The sequence below is a fragment of the Mustela erminea genome, chromosome 4, assembly GCF_009829155.1.
Source record: "Mustela erminea isolate mMusErm1 chromosome 4, mMusErm1.Pri, whole genome shotgun sequence".
NCBI classification, from domain to species: Eukaryota; Metazoa; Chordata; class Mammalia; order Carnivora; family Mustelidae; genus Mustela; species Mustela erminea.
In genome coordinates, this window is record NC_045617.1 from 55,857,166 (window position 1) to 55,870,658 (window position 13,493).

General features: G+C 35.3%; 1 long non-coding RNA gene across 2 annotated transcripts in view; it reads left to right on the forward strand.

Annotated features, from left to right (window-relative positions):
* The first annotated feature begins 440 nt into the window (after positions 1-440).
* LOC116588367 overlaps positions 441-13,493 on the forward strand; it is a 249,992-nt gene continuing 236,939 nt past the window's right edge. For both annotated transcript variants that reach the window (XR_004284916.1, XR_004284915.1), the window contains exon 1: positions 441-559. This is a non-coding gene — a long non-coding RNA (uncharacterized LOC116588367). The remainder of the gene's footprint in view (positions 560-13,493) is intronic.

A 13,493-nucleotide genomic window follows, 5' to 3' on the forward strand; every position in this document is an offset into this window, starting at 1 on the left:
AATTTAAATCATACTATTATGAATTAATTCCAAACAGATAATGCATAACATTACTTGACTTCTGGAATGACACAAGGCATGGAATAATAAGCTGTGTTACAGTGAGACTCTCTTCTTCCTGGATCTTTGGATCTGTTATATCAGAAGGTCAGTAGCAATGTTATCTCTATGGAGAATTTCATTTAAAAAAATTAATATATTTGAAAAATGACTTTTGATAATGACACAAAACATAAATATATAAATCTGTATTTATTATAGCTAGTAAAAAACATTTCTTTGCATCAGTTATTATTGTAATTTAGGCTGACTAATGCCAGCTATTTTGCTACTGTGCTGAAGTCCTCTTTTTTGAGCCTACAATGAACCTGTAATACTTATGGAAAGAGTTACCATAGCAACCTATATTGATGTCACAAGCTCAGGCTTCTGACTTCATTGCATAATGCAGTAGCAACTGGATTTGCAGCAGAAACACCCTGCTAAAGAACAAGTATCTTGGTTCACAGCAAAGAGGACAAAGGAAAACAGCAAGTTATAGGGAGTTGAATGCTGGATTGTGAGTCAGATTGTCTGAGTTCTTATTTTAACCCTGCTTCTCACTTGTTGCCTTGTTTTGAGTAATTGTGTTTACATGTGTGCACTGAGGTTTGAAGCAAGAAATCTCCTCTCTGTGGGGCAGACATAGAAGAGGGAACTCAGTATTTAATGTTTTAGCATTTGGTGGACATCTTAATAAAGCAAAAACACCCTAAAAATAACTTGGAAAGAAAGGAATTACTAATGCCTTGTAATAGGTAACTAGCTAGCTCACAAAGATAAAGAGGACACTTGAAAATTTAAAAAAGCATATAGCTAGGGATTTTATTTTCATTTTTTGAAATAGTAATGGGTAACGAATATGATTGATGTCCTAATCTTAATTTTAATAAGAATGTGAACTCTTACATAAATATGTCATATTATATAGCTATATCTATTTAAAGATGTTTTTATATGTTTCAGAGTGGGAAAGTAAAAGATTGATCTGTATCTATTAATGGGTATGATGCTTCTCATGTTTATACTGTATATGTTAAACCGCAAATGTTTATTTTAGCATGCAAATGCTTATCCTAATTAAAAAACAACTAAATAAGTGAAATGGCTTTGCTAATTTAAAATAAAATAAGAAAATTTTAATGATATCCTTTTTTAGACAGACTAAATCTTTCCATTGGAGCCTGTAACCTGTTCATTATGTCAATTTGTCTAGATTTTTATTATACAATAAATTTCAGAGTTGAATTTATTTTGGAATTTGAAAAGGCATTTAAACTAATAAACTTCCTCACCAGAAACTAAGGTGATAACATGTAGCTTTTAATTTTATCTAAGGTAACAAGCTAGAACATTTTGATAGAACTATGGCCCTTCCCACCCCCTCTATCCATATGTTTCAAAATCATTCCAAAATATCAGAAAGATATTTAACACACTACAAAACTTCATTAGCTAAATTCCATGTTAAATAACTCTCAGAAAGACATAAATAGTTTCTCAAGTCTTGGAAAAATTTTAAGTTATTGTTGAAAAATGTAGAGCAAAGTAGAACTCGGGGCCATGTTTTTGATAAGTACTTAATTCCATTTGAACTCCACATCATATCACAGCACAAGACATTTGTATGAGTCCCAAAATCTTGCAAAATCTTTTAAAAACTAGAGTTTACTATATAGTGTTTTATAGACATATAAGAGTAAAAATTAGTTCTTTCATTATAGGCATTCTGTTTATCAAACTTGTGGTTGCTTTTTGTACTGGGAAAAAGACTTTCAGTGTGCTTGTGTTAATTTAATTCAAACACATTTCTATTGACTTTATTACCATGAGAAGGTCCTGAATATGCATACTAAAATTTTGTAAAAAAAAAAAAAAGTCACTCTCCACTTTTTTTTTCCATCTTAAGCAAAGAGAGGAAGCCATGATGGTTGGTTCCCTTTTGAATTCTACTTTGTTCCTTGTTCTATATTCCACCATTTTTTTAAGTACAACCCCTCTAAATAGCAGGGACTAAACATACACTGTGACGTCACATCAAAAAATCAACCTATGGAAGGAGCTTTAGTTTTTTGTTTTGTTTTATTTTGTAATCAAACTGCGGTCCAGTAGACTTGCATGACTTGCCCAAAGTTAGCTGGTGGAAGAATATGTATCTCAACCAACTGCTTGTTCTGCCACATCAGATTGTCCTGATTCTGCCTGGTGGCTTGAATCTAATCATCTCTCTGTTACATAGTCTGATACACAGTTCTTTTTTTCTTAATGTATTTTTTCTTAGTTTTCTTGGTTTTATTTTTTTTTCCCTTGGAAAATCTCACTAGAGATTATTGACAAATTTTATTAGTCTTTTCAAAGAGCCAACTTTGGCTTTATTTATTGCTATCATATATCTTTTACTGTGTAACAAAGTATCCTTAATACAGACTGGTTTAAAACAACCACCATTTCATTATTTCATGATTTTGTGGGTAAAGAACTCAGGTAGAGTTTGCCTGGGTTGTTGTTCTGCTTCTTGAGGTCTTGACTGGGTATATGTGGTGGTATTCTGTTGGTTGTTGGTGTGGTCTGGAGAGTCTAAGACTGCTTCACTCAGGGGGTGCCTCAGTTAAGGATCTGCCTTTGGCTCAAGTCATGATCCCAGGTTCCTGGAATCCAGTCCTGCACGCATGCCATGCTCTCTGCTCAGCCGGGAGCCTCCTTTTTCCTCTCTCTCTGTTTGCTGCTCCCCCTGGTTGTGCTCTCTCTCTCTTTCTCTGTGTCAAATAAATAAATAAAATCTTTAAAAAAAAAAAAAAGATTGCATCACTCAGGTGCCTGATGCCTTGGCAAGGAAACTGAGGACGCTAAGCTCAGATGGGTTTCTCCCTCCACCCATGCAGCACAGGGCCTTGCCACATGGCCTCTCCAACAGAGTATGGAGCCTTCTTACATTACAGTTCAGAACTCTGAAAATGTGCATAGAAACGGACAGTAGAAATTACAAGTTTTCTTACAGTCTAGACCTAGAACTGGCAAAACATCACTTCTGCCATATGATTAGAGCAGTCATAGAACAAAGATTCAAGGGGTGGGGGAAATGGATCCCTCCAATCACAGGAATGAGTGTCAAAGAATTGGAGCTATCTTTATTCCCTTGCATTGATCCCATGTTGTACTTTGGTCTTTAATTTCAATAATCTATCTTTATTTTTAAAGATTTATATATATGTATATATATGTAGAGAGAGAGAGAGAAAGAGCATGCACAGGGAGAGGGGAGGAAGGAGATAAAGAGGGAGAATCTCAAGCAGATTCCCTGTTGAGGGTGGAGCCCACCATGGGGCTTGTTCTCACCACCACGAGATCATAACCCTGAGATCATGATCTGAGCCCAAATCAAACAAACATGCTTCACCGACGGAGCTACCCAGGCGCTCCTCAGTAATCTATTCTTTCTTTGTTTCTTCCTTCTGTTCTGTTCTTTTTTTTTTTTTTTAAGATTTTATTTATTTATTTGACAGACAGAGATCACAGTAGGCAGAGAGGCAGGCAGAGAGAGAGGAGGAAGCAGGCTCCCCGCGGAGCAGAGAGCCCGATGCAGGGCTCAATCCCAGGGACCCCGGGATCATGACCCGAGATGAAGGCAGAGGCTTTAACCCACTGAGCCACCCAGGCACCCCTGTTCTGTTGTTCTTGTTGTTGTTGTTTGTTTATATTGATTGTTTCCCCCCGACCAAATTTTTACATTGAATATTCAAATCATTAATTTCCAATATTTCTTCTACTATAAACATTGAAGGGTAAACATTTTTTTCCAATTATTGCTTTCATTGCATTTCAAAGTTTTAGCTACATTGATATTTTTCTCTTTGTTCAGTTACAAATATTGTCAGTGTTCCATTGTCATTTCTTTTGTGACCTATGAGTTATTTGGAAGTGTGGTTTTAAAATTTCTGTTGTATGGGGTTTTAATAATGTATCTATTTGGGACTTCAAGGACACTTACCAAATGCAATTTGTGATTCTTATATGGATTCTGACTTGAACAAATTAAAAAAAAATGAGATAATCAGGAAAACTTGAACACTGGATATTTGAGGAACTTTTGTATACTTAAAAAAATATATAATGGTATAATGGTTATTTAAAAGTATCCCTTATGGGACACCTGGGTGGCTCAGTTGGTTAAGCAGCTGCCTTCGGCTCAGGTCATGATCCCAGCGTCCTGGGATCGAGTCCCACATCGGGCTCCTTGCTCAGCAGGGAGCCTGCTTCTCCCTCTGCCTCTGCCTGCCACTCTGTCTGCCTGTGCTCGATTTCTCCCTCTCTCTCTGATAAATAAATAAAAATTTTTAAAAAAAAGTGTCCCTTATAAATAGAGCTACAAATATTTATGGAGTGAATCTGCTTCAGAAAAATTCAGACGGGAGCAGGTGTATATGTGATAAAAGATTGATTAAGAGTTGAATAATTATTGAAGACCACTGAAGGATACAAAGACATTCCATATACTACTTCATTTATTCTTGTGTGTGAGAGACCTTTTTCATAAGAAAATGTTAAAATTTTATCTCAAATAATTTCTGATTTAGTTGCATTGTGGCTAGAGGGCAAGAGTATATAGAGTATATATAGTATATAGTCTTCATATATATATATGTATATGGGAATATATAATCCATACATATATATGAACACTATATATATTCTCTCTATATGATATAGTGAATACATTACACACAGAGACATATGCATACATAATGAGTTTTGCTTTATGGATTAATGTGTTCAATTTTGGTAAATGTAACTTGTGTACTTGAGAGGAAAATATGGAATTTCTCTATCTCTATATATCCATTAAGTCAAGATTGGTAGTCCAACGATTTTTTAATGGATTTTTTTAGATATTTATAGATTTTTTCCTGCTTGAATAATTGATAATCAAGAAACTTATGTTTATTCTTCATATTATTATGATGATTTGTCAGTTTCTCTCTGTAGTTCTTCAATGTTTTGCACTATGTAATTTGAGGTAGGTTCATAATACATAACTAATTGTTAAATCTTATTGGAAAAAATTTTACTCTTCATGTAGTACCACCACTTTTTCCTGACAATGGCTTTTTTTTTAACCTTAAAGACTATTTTTATAACATTAATATAGCTTTCCCAGCTTTCTTTGGGCTTTTATTTGCTGGGTAGATCTCTGAATCATGTTCTGCTTTTATATTTTTGATGTGTCTCTCATACAGAGCATATAGTTGAATTTTTGTTTATCCAGCCTTAAGATTTCTGTTTTTAACTGGCAAGTTTGGTCTATATACATAAATATTGTGATTAGTGATGTATATTTACTTATTTCTGTGATCTTAGTTTGTGCTTTCTCTTTGTCCATTTTTTTCTATGCTTCTTTCCTTCTTTCTTTCTTAGCCTTAGTATCATGTCATTCAAATTCTCTGGACATACTAATTTCTTCAATCCTCTGTTGGCTGTTATGAATTGTGTTCAGTATATCTCTTCATCTGACCTGTCATGTACCGTGTTTTATAGAAACTGTTAAGTTTTCTATCTTTTAAGGGAAACTTTCCATATATTCTAACATAGATACATGTTTTAGCTTTAAAATTTGTTGGTCATTTCAATAGTTTTAGCATACTGAGTTGTTGAACACATGGTATAAAGTAGTATTCTTTAAACTGCAAGTCCATAAACTACATTTTAGGAATAAGGCTTGAGGGTGGAATTGTAGTAAAAAAAAAAAAAAAAAAAAAGAGTGAAAAATAAAGTTGAATTTAATGTTGATAGACTGACAAAGAGGGGAGCCACTTAATGTTACCTTTATCAAAAAAGTTAAAGTTATCAAGCTTCTCTCATAGAAGAGAAATTGATATGGTGAATGCCATTGGAAAGGATGGCAATTATACACTTGATCTTGGCCAAGAGGCCGAGAAACAATGGGATCGTAACGATAAACAATATGAACTGTTAAGAAGAGCCTGAGCTCAGAAGAGTCAGGTTAGAAACGGTTTTTCAATTAATCAGATAGGATGGTAAGGGTCTTCCTTAAGATGAAAACTGGGGCCTGGAAATGAACAGTATTCTCTGACTTAAGTATTGGTAGCAACTACGGAGGAGTTGAAGGAGAGAAGGAAGCAATATGCCATAAGAATTGTTACTGAATTGAGCAATTAGAACATCATGGCTGCCCTACCACCTTCTGCCTGCCACTCCACCTTCATGTTTTATTCTTCACTTCTGAGTTCCCTAAGAGATGATTGCAACTTGCTCAGCTTCTTGTCATACCAGGTTTAGAGTCTTGCTGGCTGGCTTAGTTAGTGCTTGCCTTTGGTTAGGTGTGCAGCCCTGTGAAATCCTTCTCTAAAAAGTAGAGAAGATTATCTGAAGCAGACATGACCGTGTCCACTTGGCAGGGGGCTGTGACATGGACAGGCGTTGTAGCCCAAGACCCCAGAAAACAGAATCCGATGTAAGAATTCATGAAAATGTTTTTATTAAGAGGGACAGGGGTGAGTCTAAAAAATTTTGAGATAGGGAGGGAGAAAGGGCTGGCTGGGGGAGTGTGCTGATGATGTAGGCTGCTTTATACTGTCGGGGAATCCCATGAAAGATCACATCAGCTGCATCTCAGGACCACAGACAATTGAGAAAGACAAAGGATTTATTTATTTTGTTGTTGTTGTTGGCCACTGGTTAAAAGTTTGCTGTCCTGGGACCTCACTCCCCAGAAGTTCCAGACTGCAACTGTGGGCAGTGTCAACAAGGAAGTTCTGGGTTGGTGAGAAACTCATGGTTTGGCCTTAAAGTAATGTACTGTCAAGTTTGTATGAATAAAATCATTTCCAACCCATGCAGAGCTGGTTACTGCAGCAGCAGTTGAAGCAAAAGACACATGAGCCCAAGAGATTGTGAACTGGTGTATGAGGGGTGGTGTATATAGAAAGCAGCAAAAGACAGCTAGTTGAGAGGGTGAGGAATGGTCCAAATGGGAAGGAAGCAAAGGTGCTCTCATCAGTTCCAAAGCTCAAAACAGAATAATTCAAATAAAGCCCAGTCAATATTCATTGAGCCTCTACTCTTTGAAAGAAACTGAATTTACTTCCCCCAAATAAGCAAGAAGCTTTACTATCACATGGAGGAAACAGATGTGTATAAACTTGAAATATAAGAAAACGTGTTAATATCATTGCTTATGATAAATGTGCACAAGAGGAGCACGGAGGAGGGAGCCGCAGGGAGCTGTGCCTGCAGGAGGAACAGAGTCTTTGTAGAAGATTAAATGTGGCTTTAATGATTAAAACTAAAATTTTGATAATAAAAAATGTGAAGCCAGTTTCCTTACAAAATATTTACAACACATCTTTAGAGCCCCTGTATCTCTGCCTTTCTATTTATTAAAATGATACCTTTACATTTTAGATATTTCATATTGAAAATAGAAATTAAGAATTTAAAAACAACTTATTTCTCCCTTTTCAGGAAGTGAATGGTCATTTTTTTTGTTTGTTTTCATGTTACAGCACCGTGCAGCTGGGTTTATTTTAAAAATGATATACCAGAATCTCTGCATATACCAGTTTCTAAGACTAGAGTCATTGTTAAACATCGCACGGTTCCCATACATGTTTATTTTCCTTCTCCCTCCATGTCGAGACTGAAGGAGTGAAAAGGGCTAGAGCTGAAGACAAAATAGAGATCTGGAGATAGATTTGAAAGATTAGGTATTCCAGGTTTTCTGGATCAAAATCTGATGCGGCTGCCGGAAGAGAATGTTCTTTTCTCTCTTTCCTTTTCCTAAAGAAATGAAATAAAATTGAAGAGATGTTCTAAGTAGGACGGACAGAACCCAGGCAACAACAGAGGTCTGGACAAACAGAAATGGATAGCTGTGACTCTGGGACTACCTGAAGTGTAACAGTGACTAGATTGTGCATCCTGCCCAAGATTTGTCTTTTTTTAAAAAAAATTAATTCCAATATAGTTAACCTACAGTGTTCTATCAGTTTCAGGTGTACATTGTAGTGGTTCTATAATTCTATTCCTTATTCAGTGCTCATCATGGTAAGTGTACTCCTAATCCCCTTGGCCTATTTCACCTTTTCTCCCCCCTCCCTTCTGGTAACCATGAATTTGTTCCTTGTACTTCAGAGTCTGGTTTTTCGTTTGTTTTTTTCCTTTGTTTACTTGTTTTGTTTCTTGAGTCGTGCGTATGAGTGAAATCATATGGTATTTATCGTTCTTTGACTTATTATACTTAACATTTCACTCTCTAGATTCATCCATGCTGTTGCAAAAGACAACATTTCATTCTTTTTTTATGGCTGAGCAATATTCTGTTATCTGTCTATCTATCCATCATGTATCACATCTTTATTCATCTATTGATGGACACTGGACCGCTTCCATAATTTGGCTATTGTAGATAATGCTGCAATAAACATAGAGGTACATATATTTTTTTTCAAATTAGTGTTTTTGTATTCTTTGGGTAAATACCCAGCAGTGGAACTACTAGATCATATGGTGGTTCTATTTGTAATTTCTTGATGAAGCTCTGTACTTTTTCTATAGTGACTGCCCCAGTTTGCATCCCCACTAACAGTATTCAAAGGTTTCTTTTTCTTCACATCCTCACCAACACTCATTGTTTCTTGAGCTTTTATACACTCGAGTTTTTAATTTTAACCAATCTGACAGGTGTGTGGTGATATCTCATTGTGGTTTTGATTTATATTTCCCTGATGATGAGTGATGTTGAGCATCTTTCCATGTGTCTGTTGGCCATCTGGATCTCCAAGGCATTCCTTGGAGGAATGTCTGTGTCTTCTGTCCATTTTTCAATTGAACTTTTTGATGTTATTGAGTTGTGTATGTATATGTATATGTATATATATATATATAGATAGATACACTATATATATATATTTTTTTTTTTGGATAACTAGCCCTTTATCAGGTATATCATTTACCAACATCACTTCTCAATCCATAGGTTGTCTTTTTTGTTTTGATTCCTTTGTTGTGCAGAAGCTTTTTATTTTGATGTAGTCTCAATAGTTAGTTTTTGCTTTTGTTTCTCTTGCCTCAGGAGACGTATCTAGAAAAATGTTGCTACAGCTGATGTCAGAGAAATTGCTGCCTGTGTTCTATTCTAGTTTTTTATGGTTTCAGGTCTTACATTTAGGTCCTTAATCCATTTTGAGTTTATTTTTGTGTATGGTGTAAGAAAGTGGACAAGTTTCATTTATTTTGTATGTCAATGTCCAGTTTTCCAACACTATTTGTTGAAGAAACAGTCTTTTTCCCATTAATGGCTATTTGGGGGCATTCTAAAGACTTGCCTAGAGGAGCAACTCAAAGATCCTGCTGCTCCCCACTCTTGCCCTGTATCCCTATAGCCAGAGCCAGGAACTGAGTTCCTGATATCACACTGACTTTTGGGGACTTGCAGAAACATCTTACCTCCTCTGTCAAAGATTAATTGACCATAAATCATGGGTTTATTTCTGCACTCTCCAGGGTTCTATTGATCTATGTGTCTATTTTTGTGGCAATACCATACTGTTTTGATTATTATAACTTTATAGTATATCTTGAAATGTGGGGTTGTGAGGCTTCCAGTTTTGTTCTCCTTTTTCAACATTGCTTTGGCTATTCAGAGTTTTTTTGTGGTCCATACAAACTTTAGGGTTATTTGTTGTAGTTCTGTGAAAAATACTGTTGGTATTTTGTTAGGGATTGCATTAAATGTATAGATTGTTTTGGGCAATAGGGAGATTTTAACAGTAGTTTTCTTGCAACCCATGAGTATGGGAAATATTTCAATTTGTTTGTGTCATCTTCAATTTCTTCCAGCAGTAATTTTGTACTTCGTGGACTATGAGTCGTTCAACTCCTTGGTTAAGTTTATCCCTAGATATTTTAGTAATTTTGGTGCAGTTGTAAATGGGATTATTTTCTTAATTTCTCATTCTGCTACTTCATTATTAGTGTATAAAAATGCAATGAATTTCTGTATATTGATTTTGTTATCCAATAACATTACTGAATTCATTTATCAATTCTAACATTTTTTGATGGGGTCTTTAGGTTATTTATTTATTTATTTATTTATTTAAAGATTTTATTTATTTATTTGACAGGCAGAGATCAGAAGTAGGCAGAGAGGCAGATGGAGAGGGAGGAAGAAGCAGGCTCACCGCTGAGCAGAGAGCCTGATGTGAGACTCGATCCCAGAACCCTGAGATTATGACCTGAAGGCAGAGGCTTTAACCCACTGAGCCACCCAGGTGCCCCAGGTTTTTTTTTTTTTTTTAAATATAGAGTATCATGTCTTCTGCAAATAGTGAAAGTTTAACTTCTTCCTTTCCAGTTTAGATGTCTTTTATTCATCTTTCTTGTCTTCTGTGGCTGGGACTTCCAGTAATATGTTGAATAAAGGTGGTGAGAGTGGACATCCCTGTCTTGTTCCTGGCCTTGAGAGAAAAGCTCTCAGTTTTCCACCATTGATTATGATGTTAGCTGTGTTTTTTTCATATATGGCCTTTATTATGTTGAGGTATGTTTCCTCTAAATCTGCTTTGTTGAGGGTTTTGATTATGAATGGGTACTGTACTTTGTCAAAAGCTTTTTCTGCATCTATTGAAATGATCATATGATTTGTATCTTTTTTTTTTTTTGCTTATGTTGTATATTACGTTGATTTGTGAATATTGAACCATCTTGTATCTCAGGAATAAATCCCACTTGATCATGCTGAATTTTAAAAATTTATTTTAAGGTTCAGTTTGCTAATATTCTGTTGACAATTTTTATATCTATGTTCATCAGAGATAATGGCCTGCAGTTCTCTTTTTTAGTGGTGTCTTCATCAGCTTTTGGTATCAGGGTAATGGTGGCCTCATAGAATGGATTTGGAAGCTTTCCTTCCTCTTTTGCTTTTTAGAATAGGTATTGGCTCTTCTTTAAATGTTTGGTAGAATTCATATGTGAAGCCATTTGGTCCTGGACTTTGGTTTGTTGGGTTTTTTGATTACTGATTCAATTTCATTGCTTGTTATCTGTTCAGATTTTTCTATTTCTTCCTGATTTGGTTTTGGGAGATTATATGTTCCTAGGAATTTAACCATTTCTTCTAGGTTGTCTAACTTGTTGACATACTTATTTTTATAATATTCTCTTATAATCCTTTGTATTTCTATGGTATCAGTTATTTCTCTTCTTTCATTTCTGATTTCATTTCTCTTTTTTCATTTCTCTCTCTCTTTTTTTTTTTTTGGTGAGTCTTATTAAAGGTTTATCAATTTTGTTCATTTTTATGAAGAAGCAGTTCCTGGTTTCATTGATCTGTTCTCTTTCTCTCTCTCTCTCTCTCTCTCTCTCTCTCTATATATATATATATATATGTTTCTATTTATTTATTTCTACTCTAATCTTTATTTCCTTCCTTCTACTGGTTCTAGTTTTGTTTGTTATTTTTCTAGCTCCTTTAGATGTAAGTTTAAGGCATTTATTTGAGATTTTTTTTTTCCTCTTGAGGTAGGCCTGTGCTGCTATAAACTTCCCTCTTAGGACCAGTTTTGCTGTATCCCAAAGATTTTAGACCATTGTGCTTTCATTTTCATTTGTCTCCGTGCATTTTTTAAATTTCCTCTTTGATTTCTTGATTGGTCCCATCATTGTTTAACAGCATGTTATTTACCCTCCATATATTTTTGTTCTCTCCAGATTTTTACTTGTGATGACTAAGCTTTGTCTTAATTCCTAAAATGTGAATGTGTGTCTCTTTTTTTCCTTTGAGCAGTAGAATTACCAGTCCTTATATATGGCCTGGTTAGTACGATTTACCATTGAATACAATCTAATTTCCCTAACGCAAAACTAAAATGTGGCATAATATCATGCTTGCATTTGATTAACACATATTCAATGTATGCAAATGTCATATTGCTTTGCAAAATAAAGACATACTAAAATAAATATATAAGTAGTGTAGGCTATTCCACCAGTTACTGCACTCAGTGTGTGCATGGAGATAGGAATCGACCCTTTCATCTGTTTGTCTCTGTTCCACTTACCTCCTATGGATTATGAGAATCTTGCTAATTGGAATATGAATCTACTATTGGAAACTGTATCTATATCTATGTCTGTTCAAATGTTTTTGGGATGACATGGATCTCAAAATTAAGCTAACTGATTCACTTGGGCTCAACTGAAGAATCAGCAATCTGTCCCAATAATGGATGAGAAATGGCATATGCTTAACTTCCTGAGAGACTATTCCAGTGCTAAATCTACGTAGGGATTTTCATGGGCGTATTTTATATTTCATTTTATATTTTCACTTTTGATTCTGACTTCAGAACCAAGATGTCACTTGTGCAGAGTACGGAGTTTTCAGATATGAGAAAATAGTAAATGTTGGAATGACTTAAGAAGAAAGGGCTTAAGGCAATATTGAGTCAATGTTCTCATAAATTGCCTTAGCCCTACTTTCTCAGCAGTAAGAAAGGTGAGCAGATCTCCAAAGTGGGAAGGTACCATAGATTTTTGAGAACCTAAAACTTTTAAGTGGAGGACTTCTTTCCTTTCCCTTCCAGTTAGTTCCTGATTTCTAGAGATCAGATCTTCCTCAGACTTCACTTTTTTTTTTTTTTTTTTTGGTTCAGTTGAAGGCATTTGAATGGCAACCATGTTCTAGGCATTGGAGTAAATGCTTTATATAGTTTATTTCATTAACAAATCATCTCAAGAATTATTATTGCCTATTTACAAATAAGAAAACAGATGTTGTGAAGTCTAGGTGATTTATTCAGTTATTCAGTGAAGGAGGTGGGGACAAGAAATAGATAAGTCTAACTGTAAAGCTTGTGTCCTCTTTTTGGTACATAATATTCTCTCTTGTAAGCTTCAGACCATCTAGTCTTATTTAGGGTTCTTAGAGTTGACTTGGGTGAACTTTGAAGGACTTTGTGAGTTCATTTCCTTTTACACTTTTATGAGAAGTCTTTCCTGATAGCCTGTGAATGATAAGGATGAACCACTTCCTGTACCATGGCCCAAGGTGACGTTAAGTGGTTGTATCAGAAAGGAGGCTGTGCCCTGCCATGGTGGCTCAGCCACACTTTCCTTGATATCTGTTTGGACTCTTCAAAATCTTTTGTCTTATGATTTTGGTAGCATTTGGGTAAAGCCTATTGAAAGTGAATGGTTTAGTTTTCTTGATGGAAAGTTTAATTTAGCTCTCCAGCATGTTGCTTTTAGCTTGTTTGTAGATATAATCGTTTACTTAATGAGGATGCATCCTCCCTTTCAGAGTACAGACTTTAAAATGAATTTCCATAGATTTACATAAATTCCCTGGGGACCACTATAATGTGAGCAAAGAAAGAATTGCCCAGCTGTGTGCTGATTTAATGGAATTATGAAGCTTTAGGGTGTGGGCTCTGAAA